Source organism: Balaenoptera ricei, chromosome 15 (assembly GCF_028023285.1).
Source record: "Balaenoptera ricei isolate mBalRic1 chromosome 15, mBalRic1.hap2, whole genome shotgun sequence".
In the NCBI taxonomy this organism is placed as follows: Eukaryota; Metazoa; Chordata; class Mammalia; order Artiodactyla; family Balaenopteridae; genus Balaenoptera; species Balaenoptera ricei.
In genome coordinates, this window is record NC_082653.1 from 81041530 (window position 1) to 81069474 (window position 27945).

Here is a 27945-nt window from a genome sequence, read left to right on the forward strand (position 1 = left end):
CATCCCTCGCTCTCCCGCCCCGCCGGCCGCACGAGCGCCCTGGGCCCCGGCGACAGAACGGGGAGGCTGCGCTTTCTCTGCCCCCGGGTCTGGCCAGCAAGTCCAGGTCAGGGTGAGCCCTGCTTGGCCCGAGGCGTGGGGGTCTGAGCGCCGAGTGGGAGCACGGGTTCCTGGGTGAGCCCCGGAGAACGCCCGGGACAGGTCACTGGCCCTGTGGTGGGGTGGGATCCCGTTATCAGACTGCAGGGTGTGTGGGGGGGGCGGTGGGGGGCGTGGGGAGAAATGGTGTAAGGGAGGCTCTGTTCGGGGAGATGTGGGCGGCCACGCCCGAGTTTGCCTGGCGGACGGTGGCACCAGGCAGAGCGCGCCCCGGAGCTGGTCGCCCAGACTGCACCCTCACCCAAAGGCCCAGCGAGACCTGCCGGGTCCTAACCCGGGTGCAGCATGCTTGGCGCGCCGAGAGCTGTCCTCAGTGGGCAGAGCGCTGGGGGAGAAAGTGTTTCTGCGGTGCCTCGGGCTCCTTCCGTCCGACACCCCGGGAATGGTGAACTCTCCGGTTTTACAACCGAGACCTTCAAACAGGGTCTTTTCGGGAAGTACACGTGAATAATTCACTAAGAGGAGAGATGGGTTCCTATCAACCCACCGTGCCACACGGGCCCTCAGAGTACTTCCTGCGTGCCCTACATAGGATTTTTCCATCTGTCACAACATTGGACCGTGACACATTTATCCAAACGAAAGAAAAAAGAGAGAAAAATTCCACTCGTGGCAACCAGTCCAAGTTTTCTGACAATTGGAAGAGTAAACGTTAGCAGATGCCAGGCCAAATCCATTTATACTGCAAGACGCATCTTAGGGGCCATTGCTGAGAGCCAGGATGATACCTTTTAATCCAGGAGGACACTTAAAGAGCAGGCTAAGCCAGTTTCCCCCTGGTTACCGCCCTAACAAAGGGCGGAGGAAAATCCCAGGGTCTGATTACCGCCCCGCTCACATGGCTACAGGAAAGAGATCACTGGATTTCAGGGAGCAAAGTCCTCAGAAAGCATAGTGTGGCTTCCACACCTCAAGCAGCTGGAAAAGTGGACTGGAAAACAGGAAGAAAACACTTTGAACACTTTGTAAACGGCAGTAGTTGCCTCATAGATGAACATTCTTTCAGCAGAGTCATTCACTTGCGTTCTCACCCTTGAACCCTGACTGCACATCCTTTAGAAAGCTTCCTGGGCCAGTTAGCCATGCCCCCACCCCCGAGCACATTTATCCAGCATGTCTGGGCAGAAGCAGAAGGTAAGTCAGTTACCAGGGCTGTTCAGAGCTCGTTTCCTAACCAAACCCAGAAAATGGCTTTCCCCACCCTGGAAGATTAAGGGTGGTGACTGTGTTGAAAGGAGAGAGATTTAATGATCACAATACGAGTAGTTGCAGGCCCCCCTCAGGCGCCCAGGTAGTTGAGTAGGGGCTACACAGAGGGCGAGAAGGTTCAGGTACAGGTCCACGGTACCAGCCACTCAGCCGGGATGTCTGGGCTCCAGTTGGTGCTGTCATTCTCGGCAAGTCGCTTCCTCTCCCGAGGCCTCGGCTGCCCCACATTTGAAAAAGACCAACTCTGGGAGGCATATCCCAGGGGTCAGCCACTTTCTAGTTGCCTCATCCACGCGCGCCCCCTCATTCAGTGAATGCTGTGGTCCTTGCTGTTTTCCTCTCTCCCCCAGGATGGCTTCACACCTGGTATGGACAGTGTATCCAGTCCCCTGACACGGCAGTTCTGTCCCCTTGGCCATTCGCTCCTATGGCGTAGCCCTTATTATCGTCACCTTCTGTGAACTCCCCCGACCAGGGATCGAACCCAGGCCCCGGCAGTGAAAACTCTGAGTCCTAATCACTGGACCGCCGGGGAATTCCCAGTGTGAACGCTTAAATTCAAATATCCCACTTTCTGACGCTTCTTCCTCACTCAGTCCCCCATCTCTTCCCTGACTCTGACACCTATTTTTCTCCCTCTCAGCCTCCTTTCGGCTTCTCCTACTGACACCTCTCCCCACTTCTCAGAGGGCTGTCATCACTTCCTTTGTTTCCTCCTCAGCCATCTGCAGTCTGCTGCCCTTTGTGCTGCTAAGTCCAGATGTTTCGGCCACTGCCCTGTCACCGGGTCCCCCTCCTTCCATCTGGAAACACTCCTTCCTTCTCCGGTGAGGCCACCGGACATTCCCCGGTGCAGGCTTCTCCTCTGCCATCTGTCCACTAGATACGGCTGTTTCTCAGGGTCCTGTCTGGGTCCCTCTCTCCACATTTCTATCTGAGTGGTCTCACCCACCCCCGTTTTGCCTGAGAGCTCCCAGATCATCACCTACAACTCCGGTCTCTTCCCAGCCTGGCAGGGCGTGTCCCAAGCGTGTCCCAGCTTCACCACGCCCTCAGCTGAATTCCTCATCTTTCCCTCACATACCTACTCCACCTCCTGGTCACCTGTCCCAGGGAGAGTTCCACCAGCTGCCCAACTGGTGACTCTAGATCTGGTGTCATTCCTGACTCCCCTCCTCCCCATCAAGTCCTGTGAATTCTCCCACCTACATGTCTCTGAAATACCCCCTCCCACCCCTGCGTCCCCCTCCTGCCCCTGCATCCCCCTCCTCCACACACTTCCCCCTCCCCTCCCCTCCCCCCTCCCCTCCCCTCCCTTCCCCTCCCCTCCCTTCCCCTCCCCTCCCCCTTCCCCTCCCCTCCCTTCCCCTCCCCCCCCTCCCCTCCCCTCCCTTCCCCTCCCCTCCCCCTCCCCTCCCCCCTCCCCCGTCTCTATTCTTTTTTTTTTTTTTTTTTAACTTTTTATTTATTTATTTATTTATTTTTATTTATGGCTGTGTTGGGTCTTTGTTTCTGTGTGAGGGCTTTCTCTAGTTGCGGCAAGCGGGGGCCACTCTTCATCGCGGTGCGTGGGCCTCTCATTATCGCGCCCTCTCTTGTTGCGGAGCACAGGCTCCAGACGCACAGGCTCAGTAATTGTGGCTTACGGACCTAGTTGCTCCGCGGCATGTGGGATCTTCCCAGACCAGGGCTCGAACCCATGTCCCCTGCATTGGCAGGCAGATTCTCAACCACTGAGCCACCAGGGAAGCCCTCTATTCTTTTTTTTTTAAATAAATTTATTTATTTATTTTTGGCTCCGTGGCATGTGGGATCTTCCCGGACCAGGGCTCGAACCCGTGTCCCCTGCATTGGCAGGAGGATTCTTAACCACTGCGCCACCTGGTCTCTATTCTAACTCAGGCTGTCCTCATCCCTGGTCTGCGTCACTGAGCTACCCTCCCCTCGTCCCGAAGTCCTGGGTCCCATGCCCACGCAGCACCCTGTGCAACGCGGCACTGACCTTCCTCTTGTCTGTGTCCCTGACCAGATCTGGAGCTCCTTGAAGGTGAGGGCTGTGTTACCTAGCAAAGTGCACTGAGGAGCCCTTGGATTTAGCCCTGAGTTCTGCTCAGTAAACGTTTGCTACATTCTAGGGAGTAAGAAAACCGCCTGAGGACTTGCCCCAGGTTAATTTCTAAGAGTATTCTCCTTCCTGAACTAGGTTAATACATAGTTATGGTAGCTCACTTTAGTCAAGTATGCCAAACAGTAAACATAAACTTCCAAAAGAGGAGGAGAAGAAAACATGCCTGTTTCCAGTGATGATGGCAAAAGAAACGGCTCCCACACAGCTCTGCTTCCACGCAGCCTGGAAACCAGGTTTAGTTACATTCCTATTTCCAAAAGTCAATAGCACGTCACTCCTCTAACACAATTTATTTTTTTCCCCAAAAGATAAATGTTGAAAGCAGAAATTTCAAAATAGTGATGGTACTTTGTATGCTCCAAACCAGTGTTGCTCAAGGTATGGAGGGGGAGGGGATCCATAGTGGAATCCCCTGAGGTACCTGCTTAAAATGCCTAATTAGGGCCTGACCTGTAATGAGTCAGTCTCGGGGGCGTGTCCGGGGTCTGGATTTTTAAAAAATATTTATTTATTTATTTATTTGGCTGCCCCGGGTCTTGAGTTGCACCATACAGGATCTTCGTTGCAGCACACGGGATCTTTAGTTGTGGCATGTGGGATCTAGTTCCCCATCCAGGGACCGAACCCCGGCCCCCTGCATTGGGAGCGCGGAGTCTTACCCACTGGACCACCAGGGAAGTCCCCGGGGTCTGGATTTTTTTAGGCAGGCTCCTCCGCTGCTGCTGCACTGCGGGCATCAAGGCACCGAAGGTGACTAACTGTGTCTACTCGTAGGTCCTTCCTGCCGTAGGAGCAGTTTTTCAGGTGTGAACGACTTACCGGCTTGCTCTCAGTCACTGAGATTTGCTCAGTGACATTTATTGAGCACCTATTACGTCCCAAGCACTGTGCTGGCGCTAGGGGTCAGCAAGGAACGGGACTAGCAAGTCCTCTCTGTCACGAGCTCAGCTGAGTCTGGGGGCGTGTGGGCTGCTAGTATGGCGGGGCCTGGGCTGGGGAAGGAGTGATGGGGCCGTGGAAGAAATGAAACAGGGTGGGTGGGTGGGTGGAAGGCTGAGCCCCACGGGGGAGGAAGAGGCAGAGCCAGTGTTCCTGAGGCAGGAACTGCTTCCCGGGGTGGGGCCATCGGGAGCAAGAGGGAGAGAGGGGACCCAGCACGAGAGAGAAGCAGGCAGGGGCTGGATTGAAGGCCTTCAGCTCCTATTGTAAGTGTTAGGGAAGCCCTTGGGGACTTAACCCAGAGGGATGGCAAGATCTGGTTTGCTTTTTTTTTTTTTCTTTTTTGGCCATGCCACAAGGCATGTGGGATCTTAGTTCCCCGACCAGGGATCGAACCCGTGCCCCCTGCATTGGAAGTCTTAACCACTAGACTGCCAGGGAAGTTCCTGGTTTCTGCTTTTAAAAGATCACCCTGGCTGCTTTGTGGAGAACAAAGCTGGGGAGTGGGGTGTTGTCAAATTCAAGTTGTTGTGCCTGACACGCAGTGAGGCCCAAACAAACCGAAACGTCAGAGTTTGGAGCAGAGAAAGGTTAATTAGTCCAGGAGGTACCAACCTGGCAGATGAGAGACCTAGGCTTGTCTCAGATCCATCTTGCTGGCTGGCTGGGGCGCAAGGTTTTTAAAGGCGAAAAAAAAAGGTAAAGAGGGTCTTTGTGATTTCAGCTTCCTGATAAGACCTTAGTTGCAACCTCCTGGCACTCATCTGTCTTGTGACCCCATGTGTCACTGGTGATCAACCTGTGTGTTCCTGCAAAGCAAACTAATAGGTCATGGTCTTGTGATCCCTTAACTTCTCTCTCAGAGAGAGCAAAAGTAATGGTTGAGGTGTTTTATTATTTACTTAGAGCCTATGTGACTGGTTAAGACTTTCAGTTCCCTCTCAGACCCTGCTGTTTTCTTTAAGACCTTTTGGGTCTGCTCTTTCCTTTGTCTCTGTGTTCCCTCACTTCCCTAATTAGTAACTGCTTAAATCTGCTCTTTGGAACTCAGGGAAAGTCTAGGAGACTAAAGCCTTTTTCTACAAACAAGAAACAGGAGACATGGAAAGGCTTTTGTATCCAGGAGGGCCCTGTAGGGTCCTGATTCACTTCAATCCCCCCTTTTCTTTGATTCTCCTCAATCTTGAGAGGAACAGGAGCAGGACAGAAAGGGTTTAAAGTTTTGGGTAGAGAGGTTAATCATAAACTCGGCGGAAGCACTTGGTTTTTGGGGGAGTTGGTTTCAGTGGGGCATGAGTAGAAAGAGGCTACAGCGTCCATCCAAGCTAGAGATGCTGGTGGTGTGGACTAGGGTGAACGAGGCAGAGACCATGAGAGTGAGCAGGTCCAGTGAGATGGATGGACGTGGGGAAGGGGTGAGCAAAACAGGAACCAGCGGTGACCCTGACTCCTAGGTTAGGGGCTCAAGCAACTGGGTGGAAAGTGGTGCAATTCACCAAGGTGGGAAGATAGAGGAGGCACGTGCTTAGGGGGTGAAATCAAGGTTTTCTTATGCTGAGCTCACGGTGCTCATTAGATATCCAAGGGGAGACATCGGGTGGGTGGGTGGACACGAGTCTGGGCTCCAAAAGGAAGCTGAAGCCACAAACTCAGAAGACATCAGTGAAGCTAGTATTTAAAGCCACCTATTAGAAATGATCTCCTGGGGCCTGCGTATTGACAATAGAAGACTGTGCTCTGGGTCACCCCAATATTCAGAGTTTGAGCGGCAGGGAAGCAAGCAAGGGAAGGGCAGAAAGCAAGCCAGGAGGCAGTGCTGTTAGGAATGCTAACAGAAGAGTGGGAAACTGAATAGAATGCCCCCGAGGGGCTGGATTGGGTAAGACTAGAAAGATTTCAGTGGGGTTACGGGGAGGAAAGCTCGCAGAAGGATGAGAGCGAAGAGGTGGAAGCAAACGCAGAGAACCCTGGGGGAGTTTAGCCGAGAAGGGGAGGAGGTGAGCGGGGTGGCAGTGGCAGGAGAGCATGGGGACAAGGGCTTCTCTTCTGTTGCTTCACAGTGGGAGGCACCGGGCTGCTTGCTGCCGAATGGGAAGGGGCCAGGAGACCAGGGATGAAGTGCTTCTGTGAAACAGTTACCACAGGGGGCAGGGAAAGGGAGAGGCCTGGGGAGGGAGGATACAAAAAAATGCCTTTTAGAAATTGGGAGAGCGACTCGACGAGGGTAGTATAAGATCTCAGGAGAGGAGGGGAGTGCTGGGTTCCTGTGCGACCCCCCGTGATCCCACATTCACCTGGGACTGGTGCCTGTTTCTCCGGGTGAGAGAAAGGATTGATAGCCCCAGACACTGTGCTCTAAAGTACCATTCCTCGCCTTAGGGAACATCTGTCCCTGTCACTGCAAGGCTGCACACCCGCGTCCACTCATTCTCCGAACACACACACGGTTAACTCTCGTTCATGGCAGTGAGGTTCCATAAAGCGGCCGCAGACACTGGATTAGCAGACACGGAACCATTCCTGCCCGGGGAAACACAGGGCGAGGTTTCCGTGAGCCTCGGGCCACGTCAACCAATCAACATACAGCCTTGTTTTATGTGTGTTTTTTGTTTCAAGACACTTTCATTAGTATACATGACTGATTCACTAGTGTTGAACTCACAGTATCATGACTCAGGCCTGAGCGAAGCTGCTCGAAGACACACCCCACCCTCCTTGTGCTTAGAAACACTAGCTGGAGCTTTCGGCACGATGCCTGGGGGCCATTTTGTTTAAATGGCAAAATCATCAAGAAAAAGCTCAAAAATGCAAAAAAGGCCTGCGATTAAGTAGGTTTGAGCTAAAACAAGAAGGCCGAGTGTTGCCTCGTTTGGCCTCAGCCAGGAACACGTGCATCGGGCAACTCAAAATTTTGCTACTTTGCGCATGCAAACGGCAGCAAAAGCACCAGGAGTATTGATTTTGGGGTTACGAATAAAATTGAGTGAATAGGCCAATTCACAAAAATAGAACCGGTACCATGAGGAGCGACTGTATTTAAAACTATTAGATATTATGACACACTATTATATTATTATGCGAACACATGCACACAACACACAAGGGGCTCATTAAAGGAACGGCCTTCTGTCTGGCACCCTCCCTGCCAGGTTTGGGCTCCGCATGCCTCTCCCTGAAGCGGCACAGCCCTGTGGGGCTGGGACAGGGAGGATGGACTCTGCAGTCATACTGCCTGGGTTCATGTGGCAGCCCTAACACTTCCTTGCTGGGTGATTATTGGTCAAACCCATTTCACCTGCCTTCACTAATCAAGGTCATTTAAGACTTGCGGTCCTCCAAGCAGCACAGAGCCTACACAATAAAGATGTTTCCCGGAGTTGTCTTCCAGGAGCTTGGAGTCAGCTGTGTCTAGTTTGAGCTGAGCTGGTTAAGACTGGATAGGACCACTGACCCTCCACATGGGTGACCTTTTGACGTCAGAGAGCCACCCTCAGATCGTGCTAAGCGCCTCTTTTTTTTTGGGGGGGGGCCATGCCACGCGGCTTGCAGGATCTTAGTTCTCCGACCAGGGATGGGACCCGTGCCCCCTGCAGTGGAAGCGCGGAGTCCTAACCGCTGGACCGCCAGGGAATTCCCACGCCTCCAGTTTTGAAGGTGCAGAGGCCTGTAGCTGAGCCACACCTGCTCAGGATGACGATGACCACGCCTTTTCCCAATCACCTATCCCCACTCTCCCCACCCCTCGGACCACCCTGCTGCTTTATTGGTCATCCCATAATATACCCCGAGCATCTTGCCTTTGGGGAGGTAGGTCTGAGCTTTGCTCTTCTGTCTCCCCGCGTGGCTGCCTTGTGAACTAAACCCTCTCTGCTGCAAACCTCGGCGTCTCAGCGATTTGGCCTGCTGCACGTCAGGCAAAAGGTTCGGTGACAAATATGGTGAGCCGGCCAGGGGTGAGTCCAGACGGACCTTTTGCCCGTGGCTGGTTGACCCCTTGCTGGTATTTTGAGTCCAAGCAGCTGCCTCGTCCTTTTGTTCCGGGGACTGTGCCCCGGATTTCCTCAGTGAGACGCTGTGGGCCTTCGGCGCCTAGTTTTGTTTTGCAGCAAAGAAACGGTTTTGGGTTTGGAAGACGTCTTTTGGGTGAGTAACACACCTGTGCCCAGGTTGTTTGGCGTTCCCGTCCAGATTGGGGGGTGGGGAGGGCATGGAGGGTGGAGGCGCACCTGGCAGGATTTTGGTAGAAAATATAAAAGGTTCCAGCTGCTCAGGTGCCCTATACCTGGGTTGGAGGCCCGGGGCGCTGGGTTCGGTCTTGTTTTTGGTCTGGTTTGTTTGTGCCACGATATCCTTTAGACTCTGGAGCATAATGGCCTAAAAATGGATCCTTAAGTTACAATACAATTTTGCAACTAGATTTATTTTGTAAATGGGAAGAAAAATGGGATGAAATACCTTATGTACAGTCTTTTATGTTATTGTATCAGAATAAACCATGTGCAGAGAAGATGATGGCCCAACAGGAAGGGAAGGCAAAGAAACCTGTTCTGCTTGATTCAGGAGGAGGGGGACTTGCTGTGGGTTCAGTTGGACACTCCGACTGCTCCTCCCCCGCCCCCATATGATGGCGCCGCTGCTCCTTCGTTGCTGGTGCCTGAGCCACAGCCTCCCGCTTGGGGTGGGGGGCGCCCTCCCAGTCTCTGAGAATGGAGAAATAGGCATGGTTTCCCCGCTCATACCCTCCAGGGCACTGGATTTGGCCAGGGAGCTACCCATACTCAGGCAGGGCAATATTCATTCAGGTAAGTCCCCGATGGGGTGTGGACACCGAGACTGGGCAGCTGATGGGGTGGATCTGGGTCCATCCCCCCTTTGCAACTTTGGATTTATTTCCTTGGAAGAACAGTATGCCACCTTCCAGAGATGACCCAAAGAGAATGGAAAATCTTTTTTCATCGGTATTTGCAACCCACAGCCCAACTTGGGCAGATGTTCAACATTGAATAAATACCCTCCTCACTTCAGAAGAATGTTGAGTGGTGCTGAGGAGGCAGATCGGCTTCATACAGAAACCCCTGGCAACCCCCTATGGGCTGCTGCAAGCGTAGCTGTACCAACAGTGGATCCTAATTGGACTGTGAATGCTGGAGATGGCCTAAAACTTAAGCGTCATGGAGACTGCGTTCCTGCAGGCTTACGAAGAGGGGCGCCAAGACAGCGAAGCCTCAGTAAAGTACAGGAGGTAAGACAGAAACTGAATGAGGATCCTTCAGAATTTCTAGAAAGGGTCTTTAAAGCTTATTGGCAATATACAGATAGAGACCCTGAGGCGCCAAAGAATTTAAGGATGGTTAATATGACTTCTTGATCAGAGTGCTCCCAGCATACAGAAGAAACTGCAAAGGTGGGAGGGACTTAAGGGATGTCTTTGTCTCAACTTGTTGAAATTGCCTTTAAAGTTTCTAATGGCAGGGAGCAGGTTCAGGAGAAAAGGGAACACTGGAGAATGAGACAGCTGACCGCTCTGCTGGTGGCTGCCTTAGCAGAGGGAAGAGCTGGACCAAATGGAGGACCCCCACGAGGGACTCGGCCAAAGGTAACAGGGCATCTGATAGTGGGATCCCGCCAATGTGCATATTGCAAACAGGAGGGACATCCTAAGTAAGACTCTTGAAGAAGGTAAACAGGTGGCACATCAGATGCCAGAGTTAACTGAGAAAGACAGTGACCAAGAAAGACAGGGCCCAGAGGCTCCTTTAAATCCCAAATGTCTCCATATCTCCCATATGGAACCCTGGGTGATTATGGCAGGGGGCCACTTACTCGGTTTAAAATACAAGACTTACTAAATTTTCTTCTGAGTCTTATGTTAGCAACTGGGGTGTCCGGAGAAACCTTGAAAAAGCCTTTTCTCCAGCTGCTAGACTCTCAGATAGAGGAGGACCCATCTGAAGCATAGCTTTCTGTACAAGCCTGAATGCCCCAGTCCCCTTCCGGGAGGAGATTTACTAACTAAAGTAAATGCCAAGGTTACCTTTGCACCTGGAGGAGTGGACACCCAAAGTTCCGCCAGAGCAGGCTTGTACATCGCAGGGTCTACTGCTCCGACCTCAAAGAGAACAGCCGGCAGCCATTCTGGAAGAGGTACTGCAGAAGGTGAGTCCAGAGGTATGGGCAGATGGGAGGCCGGGAAAAGCAAAGACAGCTACACCTGTACAGGTGAGGCTCTGCCCTGGGGCAAAAACTCCAAACTTAATGCAATACCCAGTAAAGGAGCAGGCAAAGCATGGAATTCATCCCCTGCTAACAGCCTTCCTCGAATATGATGTAATGCGTCCCTGCGAGTCACCTTATACTCCAGTTTTACCGGTCTAGAACCAGGTAGAGAGGAATATTGGTTTGTGCATTACTTAAAAGCAATTAATCGAATTGTGGAAGATACTCATCCAGGAGTCTCTAATCCATACAACTCTCCTCACTACTGCTCACCAGAGATTTTTGTTGGTTTACTGTACTGGATCTGAAGGATGTTTGGGGGTTTGTTTGTTTGTTTGTTTTGCATACCCTTGAGATTTGAATCCCAAGAATTGTTTGCTTTTAATGGGAAGATCTAGATACAAGAGTTAAACAACAGTATTGCTGGACAGTAAGTCCTCAGGGACTTAAAAATTCCCCCATGATGTTTGTAGAAATCCTGGCAAAATATTTGAAGGCCCTTCAACTAAACAAGGGAGCCCTGTTCCAGCATGTGGATGGTATCATTCTGATTGCCAGTAAAGCAAAGGACACCTGAGACCAGAATACAGTTTTTTTTGTTGTTTTTTTTTAAGGAATTCTTTTATTTTTTAAAAATTTTATTTATTATTTATTTTTGGCTCTGTTGGGTCTTCATTTCTGTGCAAGGGCTTTCTCTAGTTGTGGCAAGCGGGGCCCACTCTTCATTGCGGTGCGCGGGCCTCTCGCTATCGCGACCTCTCTTGTTGCGGAGCACAGGCTCCAGACACGCAGGCTCAGTAGTTGTGGCTCACGGGCCTAGTTGCTCCGCAGCATGTGGGATCTTCCCAGACCGGGGCACGAACCCGTGTCCCCTGCATTGGCAGGTGAATTCTTAACCACTGTGCCACCAGGGAAGCCCTGTCATTAATTTTTTGACTGTCCCTAACTTCACTGTAACATATCAGATTAGGCTAATCAACAGAATTTCCTGTCCTGTTTTTCCTTGTCTAAGATGAAATTTGGTCCTTGTGACCTCAGATTTAAAAAAAAAAAAAAGACTGCAGTCAACCCTTGTCAAGGTTATATTAGGTGAGGATAGAAAACATACTTATTTTTCCCCAGCCTGTGTTCCTTCCATATTTAAGTGTTTCAGCCAAACTGATAATGATTGGGACTCTCCAATATGTAAAAGGTAAGACACTGATCCCTGGCTTGACCGTGTCCTAGATAAAATCCCTAAAAAAAAAAAAGCCTAAATTTTAACAGTGTGTGCCCCCTCAGGGTACATCTTTGTCTGCCGTTTCAATTATCAATCTTGGGCCTATGACAGCTGGCACATAGGTGGTATCTGTTTATTGGGATCAAAGTGCTAACTTGAAACTGGGAACAAGAGAATGTTTTCAAGTGAGCACTAAACAGTTGCATTCCTGAAGCTTTTGTTAGCCCTATGCTTTTTTTTTTTTTTTAATTGGAGTATAGTTGATTCATTGAATACAGTGCTGTGTTAGCCCTATGCCTCTTATCGGCAGGAAATAGCCAAATCAGTCATGGCCCCCTCTTCCCTCGAGATTGAGGAATAATCAAAAGATGGTGGGGTGGTGGTAAAACTGGGTAATTATCAGTCAAATCCATTTCATCTGCCTTCACTAATCAAGGTCATTCATTTTGAGACTTGCATGTCCTCCAAGCAGCATGTAGCCTAAACAATGTTTGTCCCAGTTGCTTTCTAGGAGCTTGGAGTCAGCTGTGTCTAGTTTGAGCTGATCTGGTTAAGACTGGGTAGAACCACTGACCCTCCAACTGGGCCTGCCCACGTGTCCACTTGGTGACCTTTTGACATCAAAGGGTAACCCTCAGATCATGCTAAGCACCTCCATTTTTGCATGTGCAGAGGCCTGTAGCTTAGTTACACCTGTGCAGAATGACAGTCACCGCAGCTTTTTCCAATTACCCATCCTCACTGCCCCCACACCTCAGACTGCCTTGCTTCTTTATTCCATAAACACCTGGAGTCCCTTGCCTTCCAGGAGGTGAATCTGAGACTTGTGTCTCCTTGCTTGGCTGCCTTGTGAATAAACCCTCTTTTTGCTGCAAACCCTGGCATCTCAGCGTTTTGGCTTGCTGCATGTTGGGCAAAATGATCCTGGTTTGGTAACAGTCACAAGGGCATTACTTAGATTCTCCCCCAATCTTTTTTTTTTTTTTTTTTTAAGCCAATGAGTGTCTCTCCCTTCTCACTGATATTTAATTGTTCCCTTTTCCTAAACAAACAATACCCTGAAGAAATGAAATTGAGCAGGACCCTGGGGGGGGTGTTCCTGGGGACAGACACACCCCCGTCTCCCACCTCTTGTGTGTAGAAAAGCTTTAGTCTCCTAGGCCTTCCCTGAGTTCCAAAGAGCAAGTATTTTTTTTGTCTCCAAAATTGTATTTTTTAATTTTTAAAATTATTTTTCAAATTTTATTGAAGTATAGTTGATTTACAATGTTGTGTTAATTACTGCTGTACAGCAAAGTGATTCACTTATGTATATACATTCTTTTTTTTTTTTTTTAATTATTTTTATGGTTGTGTTGGGTCTTCGTTTCTGTGCTAGGGCTTTCTCTAGTTGTGGCAAGCGGGGGCCACTCTTCATCGCGGTGCGCGGGCCTCTCACTACCGTGGCCTCTCTTGTTGCGGAGCACAGGCTCCAGACGCGCAGGCTCAGTAATTGTAGCTCACGGGCCCAGCTGCTCCGGGCATGTGGGATCTTCCCAGACCAGGGCTCGAACCGGTGTCCGCTGCATTGGCAGGCAAATTCTCAACCACTGCGCCACCAGGGCAGCCCTATACATTCTTCTTTAATATTTTCTTCCATTATGGTTTATCATAGGATATTGAATATAGTTCCCTGTGCTATACAGTAGGACCTTGGTGTTTATCCATCCTGTATATAATACATCTGCTAACCCCAACCTCCCACTCCATCCCTCCCCCAACCCCCCACCTAGCCCAACCACCAGTCTGTTCTCTATGTCCGTGATTCTGTTTCATAGATAGGTTTCTTTGTGTCATATTTTAGATTCCAGATATAAGTGGTATCATATGGTATTTGGCTTTCTGACTTACTTCACTTAGTATGATAATCTCTAGGTCCATCCATGTTGCTGCAAATGGCATTATTTCATTCTTTTTTATGGGTGAATAGTATTCCACTGTATGTATGTATGTGTATACACATACATACCTACAATGTATATATACTGCCTCTCTTGTTGGGAGCATGGGCTCTAGGTGCGTGGGCTTCAATAGCTGTGGCACACGGGCTCAGTAGCTGTGGCTTGTGGTCTCCAGAACACAGGCTCAGTAGTTGTGGCGCACAGGCTTAGTTGTTCTGTGGCATGTGGGATCTTCCCGGACCAGGGCTCAAACCCATGTCTCCTGCGTCAGCAGGCGGATTCTTAATCACTGTGCCACCAGGGAAGCCCCAAAACCTTTTTTTTTTTTTTTTTTTTGCATATGCAGTTAGAGAAGTCTGGCTTGATTTAAAAAAAAAAAATTCTTTTTTTGGGGGGGATGGTGGTGGGATGAATTGGGAGATTGGGATTGACATATGTACACTAATATGTATGCAATAGATAACTAATAACCTGCTGTATAAAAAAAATAAAATTCAAAAAAACCTTCTTTTCAAAATTCTGGCCCTGAGAGAGCAAAAGTACTCCTAGGTAAAAGGTTAAGTTATAACTCTTATTTCCTTGAAATGCAAACACAGCTCACATTGTCTGAGACTATGTCTTAGCTTACTTGGTAGAACCTGAAACTGAGAGGAAATGGGAAAAGAAGCGTTTTAAAACTCAAGTAAACTTATTCCAACTGTTATAAATTAATGTGTTTTAGACATCTAATTCATGACTGTTTTAAAATGAAACTATGAGATCTCTAGTTCTGTCTTTAAAAATTAATTTGTAAATGAGCTCTAATTGATTGGCTCAAAGGAAATTAGGTGCTTATGTAAATTCTCAGGAATACAACAGAAATTAACCCAAATGAATTTCAAGTTCATGTGATCTGGGGGAATATTCAGTATTAAACTAACTTTAATACCAGACATTAAGTTTGGTTTAATACAGACCTGTCTTTAGAGTCATCAGTATTAAGTATAATACTTTTATTGTACTTAGGTTTACTGAAAATCAATAAATTCTCATTATTCCTGTTGCAAAATTTGTCAGCAAGAAAAGAGTAACTTGGTATGATATTGTCATAAGTAATAGAGATAAATGGGATAAAAGCTTTTAGGTGAACTCTTCAGGAATAATTGTTCGTTTTTCCAGATTTTTGGTAACTTGAGTTTTCCTAAATGAAGGTAAAATGATGAAAATTAATTGAATGTCTAAATCATTTTTAAATAAGATGAAATACTGGAACACTTGCTAAACAAGTCTGTTTACCTAATTTAGTTTTTCTCTAACAAGAGGACAAAAGATATGTCTAATAAACCCAAACATGTCTTGTACCACATTGAAGAAATTATGCTATGAGAAAGTGTTTTTAGGTTATAGAAGATGTTCCTAAGTTTGCTAATCAGAAAATGCTGGTATGAAAAACATTTCACAGTTGCTTGCCTCTTGGTTTTTGCTAGAGATTAAAGTTTTTAAGGTTAAAATTAAAAGGGTTAAAAATTGTGATAGGTAATTAAAAACTACTAGAAAAAAAAAAAGAAAAAAACTACTAGAAATAAGGGAAACATTTCAGTATGTAAAGAAAGTAGGATATATGTTGTTGGCAAGAAGGTATGAAAAATGGAGATACTTTTGTTCAAGAGTAGATTTGTCCTAGAGCTGGTTGTTTCTGGATGGGGAAAGAATAAGGGACAAACTCATATGGATATAGGAAGTTGTGGAAGAGGAACCTTGAGAAAAGTTTTGTTCATGGTCAGAACTGGATAAGATTAGATTGAATACAATCTAAGTAAATTAATTTTCTTATTAGAAGCAAGCTGATAGGGCTTCCCTGGTGGCATGGTGGTTAAGAATCCGCCTGCTTGGGGCTTCCCTGGTGGCGCAGTGGTTGAGAGTCTGCCTGCTAATGCAGGGGACACGGGTTCGTGCCCTGGTCTGGGGGGATCCCACGTGCCGCAGAGCAACTGGGCCCGTGAGCCACAATTGCTGAGCCTGCGTGTCTGGAGCCTGTGCTCCGCAACGAGAGAGGCCGCGATGGTGAGAGGCCCACGCACTGCGATGAAGAGTGGCCCCCGCTTACCACAACTAGAGAGGGAGCCCTCGCACAGAAACGAAGACCCAACACAGCCAAAAATAATAAGTAAATAAAAATAAAATTAAAAAAAAAAAAAAAGAATCCGCCTGCCAATGCAGGGGACATGGGTTCGAGCCCTGGTCCAGGAAGATCCCACATGCTGTGGAGCAGCTAAGCCTGTGTGCCACAACTACTGAGCCTGTGCTCTAGAGCCCGTGAGCCACAACTACTGAGCCCGTGAGCCACAACTACTGAAGCCCATGTGCCTAGAGCCCGTGCTCTGCAACGAGAAGCCACTGCAGTGAGACGCCCATGCTCTGCAATGAGAAGCCACTGCAATGAGAAGCCCATGCACCGCAACGAAGAGTAACCCACTATCGCCGCAACTAGAGAAAGCCTGCACACAGCAACGAAGACCCAATGCAGCCAAAAATAAATTTATTTTAAAAAAGTATTTTATTTATTTAAGCTGATACAAGACTGGAGTTTGGTTTTTTGTTATGAGAAGGTTTTCTTGGAATATTGAGCTGCTTTAAGTAAGACTTTCTTTTATTATTTTTTAATATTTTGTCTGCACCGTGCGGCCTATGGGATCTCAGTTCCCTGACCAGGGATTGAGCCTGGGCCACAGCAGTGACAGTGCTGAATCCTAACCACTAGGCCACCAGGGAACTCCCAATAAGACTGTTTAAGTGATCTGTTGTAACCTTCTGTATTTGCCTTTGAAATCTTCACTGTCACTTTAGTTAAGTGAATACTTTCACAATACTTATGATTCTACTTGACCAAGTATTTTAAAACTTTACTTAAAAAAAACTATTGAAATATAGTTGATTTACAATGCTGTGTTAATTACTGCTGTACAGCAAAGTGATTCATATATATATATATATATATATATATACATTCTTTTTTAATATTCTCTTCCATTATGGTTTTTCTCTTTTAGTTATTTCTGAGATATACATTTTAAAGTAATAACTAGAATTATGACTTATAACATTATACCAGAACATATAAGATTTTTAGAAATTTCATGTAACGTCTGAAACATTTATATTAACATATTTCCATACAAATGACCCAAAGAAAATTTAGTATTAGTTGTTTTTTTTTTTTTATACTGCAGATTATTATTAGTCATCAGTTTACATCAGTGTATACATGTCAATCCCAATCACCCAATTCAGCACACCAGCATCCCCACCCCACCATGGTATTGCCCCCTTGGTGTCTATACGTTTGTTCTCTACATCTGTGTCTGAACTTCTGCCCTGCAAACCCGTTCATCTGTACCATTTTTCTAGGTTCCTCATACATGCGTTAACATACGATATTTGTTTTTCTTTCTGACTTACTTCACTCTGTATGACAGTCTCTAGATCCATCCACGTCTCAACAAATGTCTCAATTTCGTTCCATTTTATGGCTGAGTAATATTCCATTGTATATATGTACCACACCTTCTTTATCCATTTGTCTGTCGATGGGCATTTAGGTTGCTTCCGTGACCTGGCTACTGTAAATAGTGCTGCAGTGAACATTGGGGTGCATGTGTCTTTTTGAATTATGGTTTTCTCTGGGTATATGCCCAGTAGTGGGATTGCTGGATCATATGGTAATTCTATTTTTAGTTCTTTAAGGAGCCTCCATACTGTTCTCCATAGTGGCTGTATCAATTTACATTCCCACCAACAGTGCAAGAGGGTTCCCTTTTCTCCACACCCTCTCCAGCATTTGTTGTTTGTAGATTTTCTGATGATGCCCATTCTAACTAGTGTGAGGTAATACCTAGTAGTAGTAGGTAGTGTAGTTTTGATTTGCATTTCTCTAATAATTAGTGATGTTGAGCAGCTTTTCATGTGCTTCTTGGCCATCTGTATGTCTTCTTTGGAGAAATGTCTATTTAGGTTTTTTGCCCAATTTTGGATTGGGTTGTTTGTTTCTTTAACATTGAGCTGCATGAGCTGTTTATATATTTTGGAGATGAATCCTTTGTCCGTTGATTCATTTGCAAATATTTTCTCCCATTCTGAGGGTTGTCTTTTCGTCTTGTTTATGGTTTCCTTTGCTGTGCAAAAGCTTTGAAGTTTCATTAGGTCCCATTTGTTTATTTTTGTTTTTATTTCCATTACTCTAGGAGGTGGATCAAAAAAGATCTTGCTGTGATTTATGTCAAAGAGTGTTCTTCCTATGTTTTCCTCTAAGAGTTTTATAGTGTCTGGTCTTACATTTAGGTCTTGAATCTATTTTGAGTTTATTTTTGTGTATGGTGTTAGGGAGTGTTCTAATTTCATTCTTTTACACGTAGCTGTCCAGTTTTCCCAGCACCACTTATTGAAGAGACTGTCTTTTCTCCATTGTATATCTTTGCCTCCTTTGTCATAGATTAGTTGACCATAGGTGCGTGGGTTTATCTCTGGGCTTTCTATCTTGTTCCATTGATCTATGTTTCTGTTTTTGTGCCAGTACCATATTGTCTTGATTACTGTAGCTTTGTAGTATAGTCTGAAGTCAGGGAGTCTGATTCCTCCCGCTTCGTTTTTTCCCCTCAAGACTGCTTTGGCTATTCGGGGTCTTTTGTGTCTCCATACAAATTTTGAGATGATTTGTTCTAGTTCCGTAAAAAATGCCATTGGTAATTTGATAGGGATTGCATTGAATCTGTAGATTGCTTTGGGTGGTATAGTCATTTTCACAATATTGATTCTTCCAATCCAAGAACATGGTACATCTCTCCATCTGTTGGTATCATCTTTAATTTCTTTCATCAGTGTCTTACAGTTTTCTGCATACAGGTCTTTTGTTTCCCTAGGTAGGTTTATTCCTAGGTATTTTATTCTTTTTGTTGCAATGGTAAATGGGAGCGTTTCCATAATTTCTCTTTCAGATTTTTCATCATTAGTATATAGGAATGCAAGAGATTTCTTTTTTTTTTTTAAATTTACTTATTTATTTATTTTTGGCTGTGTTGGGTCTTCGTTTCTGTGCGAGGGCTTACTCTAGTTGTGGCAAGCGGGGGCCACTCTTCATTGCGGTGCATGGGCCTCTCACTATCGCGGCCTCTCTTGTTGTGGAGCACAGGCTCCAGACGCGCAGGCTCAGTAGTTGTGGCTCACGGGCCTAGTTGCTCCGCGGCATGTGGGATCTTCCCAGACCAGGGCTCGAACCCGTGTCCCCTGCATTAGCAGGCAGATTCTCAACCACTGCACCACCAGGGAAGCCCACAAGAGATTTCTGTGCATTAATTTTGTATCCTGCCACTTTACCAAATTCATTGATTAGCTGTAGTAGTTTTCTGGTGGCATTTTTAGGATTCTCTATGTATAGTATCATGTCATCTGCAAACAGTGACAGTTTTACTTCTTCTTTTCCAATTTGTATTCCTTTTATTTCTTTTTCTTCTCTGATTGCTGTAGCTAGGACTTCCAAAGCTATGTTGAATAATAGTGGTGAGAGTGGACATCCTTGTCTCATTCCTGATCTTAGAGGAAATGCTTTCAGTTTTTCACCATTGAGAATGATGTTTGCTGTGGGTTTGTCCTATATGGCCTTTATTATGTTGAGGTAGGTTCCCTCTCTGCCCACCTTCTGGAGAGTTTTTGTCATAAATGGGTGTTGAATTTTGTCAAAAGCTTTTTCTGCATCTATTGAGATGATCATATGGTTTTTATTCTTCCATTTGTTAATATGGTGTATCACATTGATTGATTTGCATATATTGAAGAATCCTTGCATCCCTGGGATAAATCCCACTTGATCATGGTGTATGATCCATTTAATGTGTTGTTGGATTCTGATTGCTAGTATTTTGTTGAGGATTTTTGCATCTATATTCATCAGTGATATTGGTGTGTAATTTTCTTTTTTTGTAGTATCTTTGTCTGGTTTTGGTATCAGGGTGATGGTGGCCTCATAGAGTGAGTTTGGGAGTGTCCCTTCCTCTGCAATTTTTTGGAAGAGTTTGAGAAGGATGGGTGTTAGTTCTTCTCTAAATGTTTGATAGAATTCACCTGTGAAGCCATCTGGTCCTGGACTTTTGTTTGTTGGAAGATTTTTAATCACAGTTTCAATTTCATTACTTGTGATTGGTCTGTTAATATCTTCTATTTCTTCCTGGTTCAGTCTTGGAAGGTTATACCTTTCTAAGAATTTGTCCATTTCTTCCAGGTTGTCCATTTTATTGGCATAGAGTTGCTTGTAGTAGTCTCTTAGGATGCTTTGTATTTCTGTGGTGTCTGTTGTAACTTCTCCTTTTTCATTTCTGATTTTATTGATTTGAGTCCTCTCCCTCTTTTTCTTGATGAGTCTGGCTAATGGTTTATCAATTTTGTTTATCTTCTCCAAGAACCAGCTTCTAGTTTTATTGATCTTTGCTATCGTTTTCTTTGTTTCTATTTCATTTATTTCTGCTCTGATCTTTATGATTTCTTTCCTTCTGCTAACTTTGGATTTTGTTTGTTCTTCTTTCTCTAGTTTCTTTAGGTGTAAGGTTAGATTGTTTACTTGAGATTTTTCTTGTTTCTTGAGGTAGGCTTGTATAGCTATAAACTTCCCTCTTAGAACTGCTTTTGCTGCATCCCATAGGTTTTGGATCGTCGTGTTTTCATTGTCATTTGTCTCTAGGTATTTTTTGATTTCCTCTTTGATTTCTTCAGTGATCTCTTGGTTATTTAGTAATGTATTGTTTAGCCTCCATGTGTTTGTGTTTTTTACGTTTTTTCCCCTGTAATTCATTTCTAATCTCATAGCGTTGTGGTCAGAAAAGATGCTTGATATGATTTCAGTTTTCTTAAATTTACTGAGGCGTGATTTGTGACCCAAGATGTGATCTATCCTGGAGAATGTTCCGTGCGCACTTGAGAAGAAAGTGTAATCTGCTGTTTCTGGATGGAATGTCCTATAAATATCAATTAAATCTATCTGGTCTATTGTGTCATTTAAAGCTTCTGTTTCCTTATTTATTTTCATTTTGGATGATCTGTCCATTGGTGTAAGTGAGGTGTTAAAGTCCCCCACTATTATTGTGTTACTGTCGATTTCTTTTTATAGCCGTTAGCAGTTGCCTTATGTATTGAAGTGCTCCTATGTGATAGGTAATTAAAAACTACTAGAAATAAGGGAAACATTTCAGTATGTAAAGAAAGTAGGATATATGTTGTTGGCAAGAAGGTATGAAAAATGGAGATACTTTTGTTCAAGAGTAGATTTGTCCTAGAGCTGATTGTTTCTGGATGGGGAAAGAATAAGGGACAAACTCATATGGATATAGGAAGTTGTGGAAGAGGAGCCTTGAGAAAAGAGTTTTGTTCATGGTCAGAACTGGATAAGATTAGATTGAATTCAATCTAAGTAAATTAATTTTGTTATTAAAAGTAAGCTGATAGGGCTTCCCTGGTGGCGTGGTGGTTAAGAATCCGCCTGCCAATGCAGGGGACACGGGTTCGAGCCCTGGTCCAGGAAGATCCCACATGCCGCAAAGAAACTAAGCCTGTGTGCCACAACTAGTGAGCCTGTGCTCTAGAGCCCATGAGCCACAACTACTGAGCCCATGAGCCACAACTACTGAAGCCCATGTGCCTAGAGCCTGTGCTCTGCAACGAGAAGTAACTGCAATGAGAAGCCCATGCACCACAACAAAGAGTAGTCCCCCATCGCCACAACTAGAGAAAGCCTGCACGCAGCAACAAAGACCCAATGCAGCCAAAAATAAATTTATTTTAAAAAGTATTTTATTTATTTAAGCTGATACAAGACTGGAGTTTGGTTTTTTGTTATGAGGAATTTTTCTTGGAATATTGAGCTGCTTTAAGTAAGACTTTCTTTTATTATTTTTTAATATTTTGTCCACACCGTGTGGCCTATGGGATCTCAGTTCCCTGACCAGGGATTGAGCCCGGGCCATAGCAGTGACAGTGCTGAATGCTAACCACTAGGCCACCAAGGAACTCCCACTAAGACTGTTTAAGTGATCTTTTGTAACCTTCTGTATTTGCCTTTGAAATCTTCACTGTCACTTTAGTTAAGTGAATACTTTCACAATACTTATGATTCTAGTTGACCAAGTATTTTAAAACTTTATTTAAAAAAACTTTATTGAAGTATAGTTGATTTACAATGCTGTGTTAGTTTCAGGTGTACAGCAAAGTGATTCAGTTATATATGTGGTGTGTATATATACAAATATATGTATGAATACATGTGTATTCTTTTTTAGATTCTTTTCCATTATAGTTATTACAAGGTATTTTAATTAATTAATTAATTAATTGTATTTATTTATTTTTGGCTGTGTTGGGTCTTCATTGTGGTGACCGGGGGCTACTCTTCATTGCGCTGCGCAGGCTTCTCATTGCGGTGGCTTCTCTTGTTGCGGAGCATGGGCTCTAGGTGTGCAGACTTCAGTAGTTGTGGCTCGTGGGCTCTAGAGTGCAGGCTCAGTAGTTGTGGCGCATGGGCTTAGTTGCTCTGCGGCATGTGGGATCTTCCCGGACCAGGGCTTGAACCCGTGTCCCCTGCATTGGCAGGCAGATTCTTAACCACTGCGCCAGTAGGGAAGCCCTATTACAAGATATTGAGTGTAGTTCCCTGTACTATACAGCAGGTCCTTGTTGGTTATCTATTTTATATTATAGCTAGTAGTGTATATATTTTAATCCCAAACTCCTAATGTATCCCCCGACTCCATTTCCCCTTTGGTAACCATAAGTTTGTTTTCTCTGTTTGTGTGTTTGTAAAATAAGTTCATTTGTGGGATTTTTTTTAGATTCCACATATAAGCAAGATCATATGTTTGTCTTTCTCTGCCTTCATTTAGTATAATAATCTCTAGGTCCATCCATGTTGCTGCAAATGACATTGTCTCATTCTTTTTTACGGCAAATATTCCACTGTGTATATATATACCACATCATCTTTATCCATTCATCTGTCCATGGACACTTAGGTTATTTCCATGTCTTGGCTATTGTGAATAGTGCTGCTATGAACATTAGAGTGTGTGTATCGTTTTGAATTACTTTCTCCAGATCACCGGATCATATGGTAACTCTATTATTTAGTCTCTTTTAAGGAACCTCCCTACTGTTCTCCATAGTGGCTGCACCAATTTACATTCCTACCACCAGTGTAAGGGGGTTCCTTTTTCTCCACACCCTCTCCAGCATTTATTATTCGTAGACTTTAAAAATTAATTAAATTATTGCTCTGCGGGCTCTTCATTGCGGCGCACTGGCTTCTGTAGTTGTGGCACGTGGGCTTTAGAGTGCATGGGCTCTAGAGTGCGTGGGCTCAGTAGCTGCGGCACATGGGCTTAGTTGTGGTACGTGGGATCTTAGTTCCCTGATCAGGATGGAATCTGGGTCCCCTGCATTGGGCACATGGAGTCTTAACCCTGGACCACCAGGGACGTCCCTGTAGACTTCTTGATGATAGCCAATGTGACTGGCGTGAGGTGACACCTCATTATAGTTTTGATTTGCATTTCTCTAATAATTAGTGATACTGAACATCTTTTCATGTAGCTGTCGGCCATCTGTATGTCTTCTTTTGAGAAATATCTATTTAAATCTTCTGCCCGTTTTTTGATTGGGTTGTTTTTTTTGGATATTGAGCTGTATGCCCTTGCCAGTCTCATTTGCAAATATTTTTTCCCATTCTGTAAGTTGTCTTTTCGTAAAACTTTAGTTTTTAAATATTATATTTTCCTTATTTTTTTGGCTGCATCGGGTCTTAGTTGCGGCACATGGGATCTTTGTTGAGGAATATGGGATTTTTCGTTATGGCGCATGGTCTGCTCGGGTTTCTCTCTAGTTGTGGCATGCGGGCTCCAGAGTGCATGGGCTCTGTGGTATGTGGCACGCGGGCTCTCTCGTTGAGGCATGTGAGCTCAATAGTTGCAGCACGTGGGATCTTAGTTCCCTAACCAGGGATCGAACCTGTGTCCCCTGCATTGGAAGGCAGATTCTTTACCACTGGACCACCAGGGGAGTCCCAGTAAAACTTTATTTTTGACAAACTTCCTCAAATCAAATTCTAAACTGAAGTTCTTTTGACCTCTAATTTGCGACCTTTCAAAGGCCCCTGAGGCATCTGAGACTAATATTAAACTAATTCAGATTATCTGGTATGTTAAATTACATGAGAAGCATTATCAAATGAGTGGTGATAAATCCTTCTTAGGTAATACTGTATGGGTAAACATCATTAAGTGTTCTAAAAATTATAGTTCCTAAAAGTTCCTAAAATTTGGATATGTCCTGGATTGTTATCAGTCTTAATTCTAGTTATCTTAAAATATTGTATGTCACAGCAACTTGGTGAAGCTTCTTTGTCAATTGCATTGTAAGAAGATCCTTAACTGTGCCTTTTCAAGTCTTTTGTCATTCACAGATATTTCACTCATGGTTTTGCAAAATCTTAAGATTCATAGAAAGGAATTTTTGGCATGTAGAAGATTCTGGTAACTTCCAGATCATACTGCTGAACTAGTTAAGAAATTCTAATGGAAACCCTGATTGTTTCATAAAACTGTTAACAAGATTAAGTATTAGTTACATAGTACTGAGTGAACTAATGAATATGGTTATGTTTTATGGTTTTTGTCTGAAACATTGCTGGCTTTTAGTCTGTTTTCTAGACATAAGGAAACCTTTCCCTTTATAACAACTTGGTAAGTTTTACCTTTGTAAGTGGAATTGAAACATTTATCTTTTCTCTTGACCTGATCCCTCCAGGAGTTGGAAACTCAGAGTCCCAACAGCTTTATCAGCTGAATAAGGAAGGTCACCTCCTGACAGGAGCAGGAATATTGAGATATTTTAGGAACCTTGAGAAGGGAGGAATTCTCTCAAATCTACAGATACTGCAGGCAAAATCTGATGGCAAGTCATTGATATGATTTTCCTGGCCTCAAGAGGTTTTTAAAAAGTTCAATTGATACTCCTTATGAAAAGTTCTAGCACAGCCAATTGAAAAGAGCCTAAACGACCTGTTACACGTAGGTAAATCAGGCTGTTTACTGAAACTAGACTTAATTTGGCCCAATTTGGTAGAAATAAGGATAAATTAGGGAGAGATTGTTTTGATAATGTACCTTTGTGGATACTGAGGTTTTGTATATACTGAGGTTTTTGTATTATCTACATCCAAGATGACCTTGTTGCTATATTATAAAGTATTTTAATTAAGTTATTAAAGGAATATTCTAAGCTTGTTTCTGAAACTGATCACAGTAATCAGTAATCTATCTTTGGATGAAGATCAGATGCCCCCTGATCCACAACCAGGAGATTATACATACTGGAAAGGACATTGCTTATAAGACTCTCTCCAACCTAAATGAAAGAGCCCTTATCAGGTATTAAATAGTTTCTTTCAGTTTCACTGTGCGTGAGCTGACTCTTGAATTAATATTTCCCACTCGAGGGCTTCTGTACCGGACTGGTCGATAGAAAGGACTGCTGACCTCAAACAAACAACACCCACATGAGAAAAAGACAACAGCAGTGGTAGACAGCTGACCCAAGAATCTGGACCAGGTCTGTTAAGATCCATCCTAATTCAATGGAACTGTTTACCAAATGTGTCTCCCTATCAAAATGGAAAGTTTTTGTTTTATTTCTAATATACTTCTGACTCCAATGTTCAGGATAGAAAGGAAATTCTCCAGGCTGTAGCCTCCCAGCAGAAGGCACTGGATTCTTTAGGCAGAAGAGTACTAGATACTAAAATTGCTTTACATTGTATTTTGACAACAAAAAAGAGGTGTAGTGGCCAATAACTCCTGCTACGTATATGTTCATACCCCTGGAGAAGCTGAAACACAAATAAATAGAGTTAATTCAAAATCCTACTTACAGAATTTACATAAAAAAGGACCCGCTCTGAAGCTTATTTTCCTGGCTGCCATCTGTAACAGGAAGACTTCTGGGGTTTACTACAGGGGTGCATTTTGATCATTATCCTCATTGCAATATGTCTACTAATTTTCAAATGTGTGTCCAGGTGCTGTGACAAAGCAGAGAGAGGTAATGTTTTCATAATACAAAATACTGATGCTAAGCAACTTGAGAATTCTTTAAAAATGAAAAGTCAGGGACTCGGGACTTCCCTGGTGGTCCAGTGGCTAAGACTCCGTGCTCCCAATGCAGGGAACTAGATCACACATGCTGCAACTAAGACCCAGTGCAGATAAATAAATAAAAAATAAACATATATTAAAAAAGTCAGTGACTCTCTCCTGAAAAAGGTTGCCGCCTCTCTTCCCGTCAGGCTTGAGGTATATCAAAGAAAAAGGCTGACTAAAACCAAGCAGGACCCTGTGGGCCTTCCTAGAGAAAGAAAGACCCCCCCCTGCCCAATGTCCCCTGTTTTAGCCTCCTAGGCCTTCCCTGAGTTCCAAAGAGCAAATTTAATTAGAAGTAAGAAAATGCAGAAACAAAGGAAAGCAGTCAACTAAGGCAAAATAATAATTTAGCCATAAAACAAAGTCAAGGACCTCTAGTGCCTCAAGGGCTATAAATAGTATCCTGAGCCATTCCCTTGAGTTGTTTTGCAGATATCAAGACCCCCACCAGGTGAAAGAAGTTAACTGCATGCTGACTACCAGCACGTAGACCCCAGACTGGTTGGAACCAAAAGGCTGAGATTCCCTAAACATCACCCAATTATTCACCATTAACCAATCAGAATTGTATGAGCTGATGGCCCATCCTGTGACCTCTCCCTCAGTCTTCAAAAGCCCTTCTCTGAAAGCCGTTGGGGAGTTTGGGTCTTTTGAGCACAAGCTGCCCGTTCTCCTTGCTTGGCATCCTGCAATAAACTGGGTTGTGATAATAGAAAGTACATCGTTAGTTGCTGAGTGTTGGGTGACCTGATCCAAGTTTCTGGTTGGTAACAGAAAATACTAAGAGTCATTCAACCTAAGGTACTGATAACCCCCTAAATATCATCAGAAACCATTGGAGGACATTTTCTTCCTGAACATCATCTCCTGACATCTAGTAAAGGTAAAAACAACGATCCAGTCTGGCACCCTCCCATTTGTCTAGTCATTTGCCCACCTGTCCAGCACATATGTGCTCTGGTATCTCACTGAGCTCTTGGCCACAGGCACTGGGCAGAGGCAGGGAGTGCCTCCAGTGTGAGAGACTCACTAAAGTGTGTGTCATAACTCTTACTTTGACTCTGGGGAGAGATAAAGAAACCAACAGTTCAAAGATAGGAGGACACAAAACTAACCAGCCAGTCCCCGATAAAAGAGAAACACGGCTTTCAAGATGTACAGTCAGGGTGTGTGCTAATTTATTATGGCTGACTTGCCATTTCAGCTTCCTGGGAAAGAAAAATTCCTGTGACTTGAACTGCGGAAAGACAGAAGTTATCACAGATGTCACATGGCTCAGGGTGGAGCCAGGGAAATCAAGAAAAGTAAGATGTTTCTTAGTTTCCCTTCACTCAAAACCACTACTTCCCTAATTCTATCAAACTCCATAAAAGGCACAAAATAGAGCTAGAAACTTGGAAATATCCAAAAAGTGAGCAAAGGCTCTAATTAGAAACCATCCGAGTTCCTCCTGTTGGCCTGAAAAGGCACCCTCAGTCACCTCCCATTTTCTGTTTAGATCCCCTCTGAACTCCGGATGAAAATGCAGCTTTTGGCCAATGCATCTGCTTCCCCTGCAGTGCAGCTAGGATCCCCCAGGCCATCTCCACTGGTCCAGCCCAGGCTGGATTCTCTACCTGCTTATTTTCTACTCACCGGTTGTTTTTCCAAAGCTCCTCTCACACGTTAAGGTCCTCTCTTCTGGCTCAGCCCCAGTTTAGTCCCACATCTCCCTCTGCACATGTGTGCTGGGAGGGAGCACGTGTTCTGGGGTGCAGTCCGCACTCTCCGTTGAAGGAAATGGAGGTCACATGCCCTGCAGTGAGAATTAGCTCCACAGCCAAGGCCATTTCCTTCAACGAGTCTGGGAACAGGCCCCATCCCTCTCATGTCGTTTCACAGCCTTCTCTACAGTTTCTGTAATTAACATTCACAGGTCCGAACAAAACC

At 44.9% G+C, this 27945-nt stretch overlaps 1 non-coding gene across 1 annotated transcript; it reads right to left on the reverse strand.

Moving 5' to 3' along the window:
* Positions 1-16489: 16489 nt before the first annotated feature.
* On the reverse strand, positions 16490-16561 carry TRNAD-GUC (transfer RNA aspartic acid (anticodon GUC)). Its single transcript has one exon. It is a non-coding gene; the product is annotated as a tRNA-Asp (tRNA).
* Positions 16562-27945: the final 11384 nt, after the last annotated feature.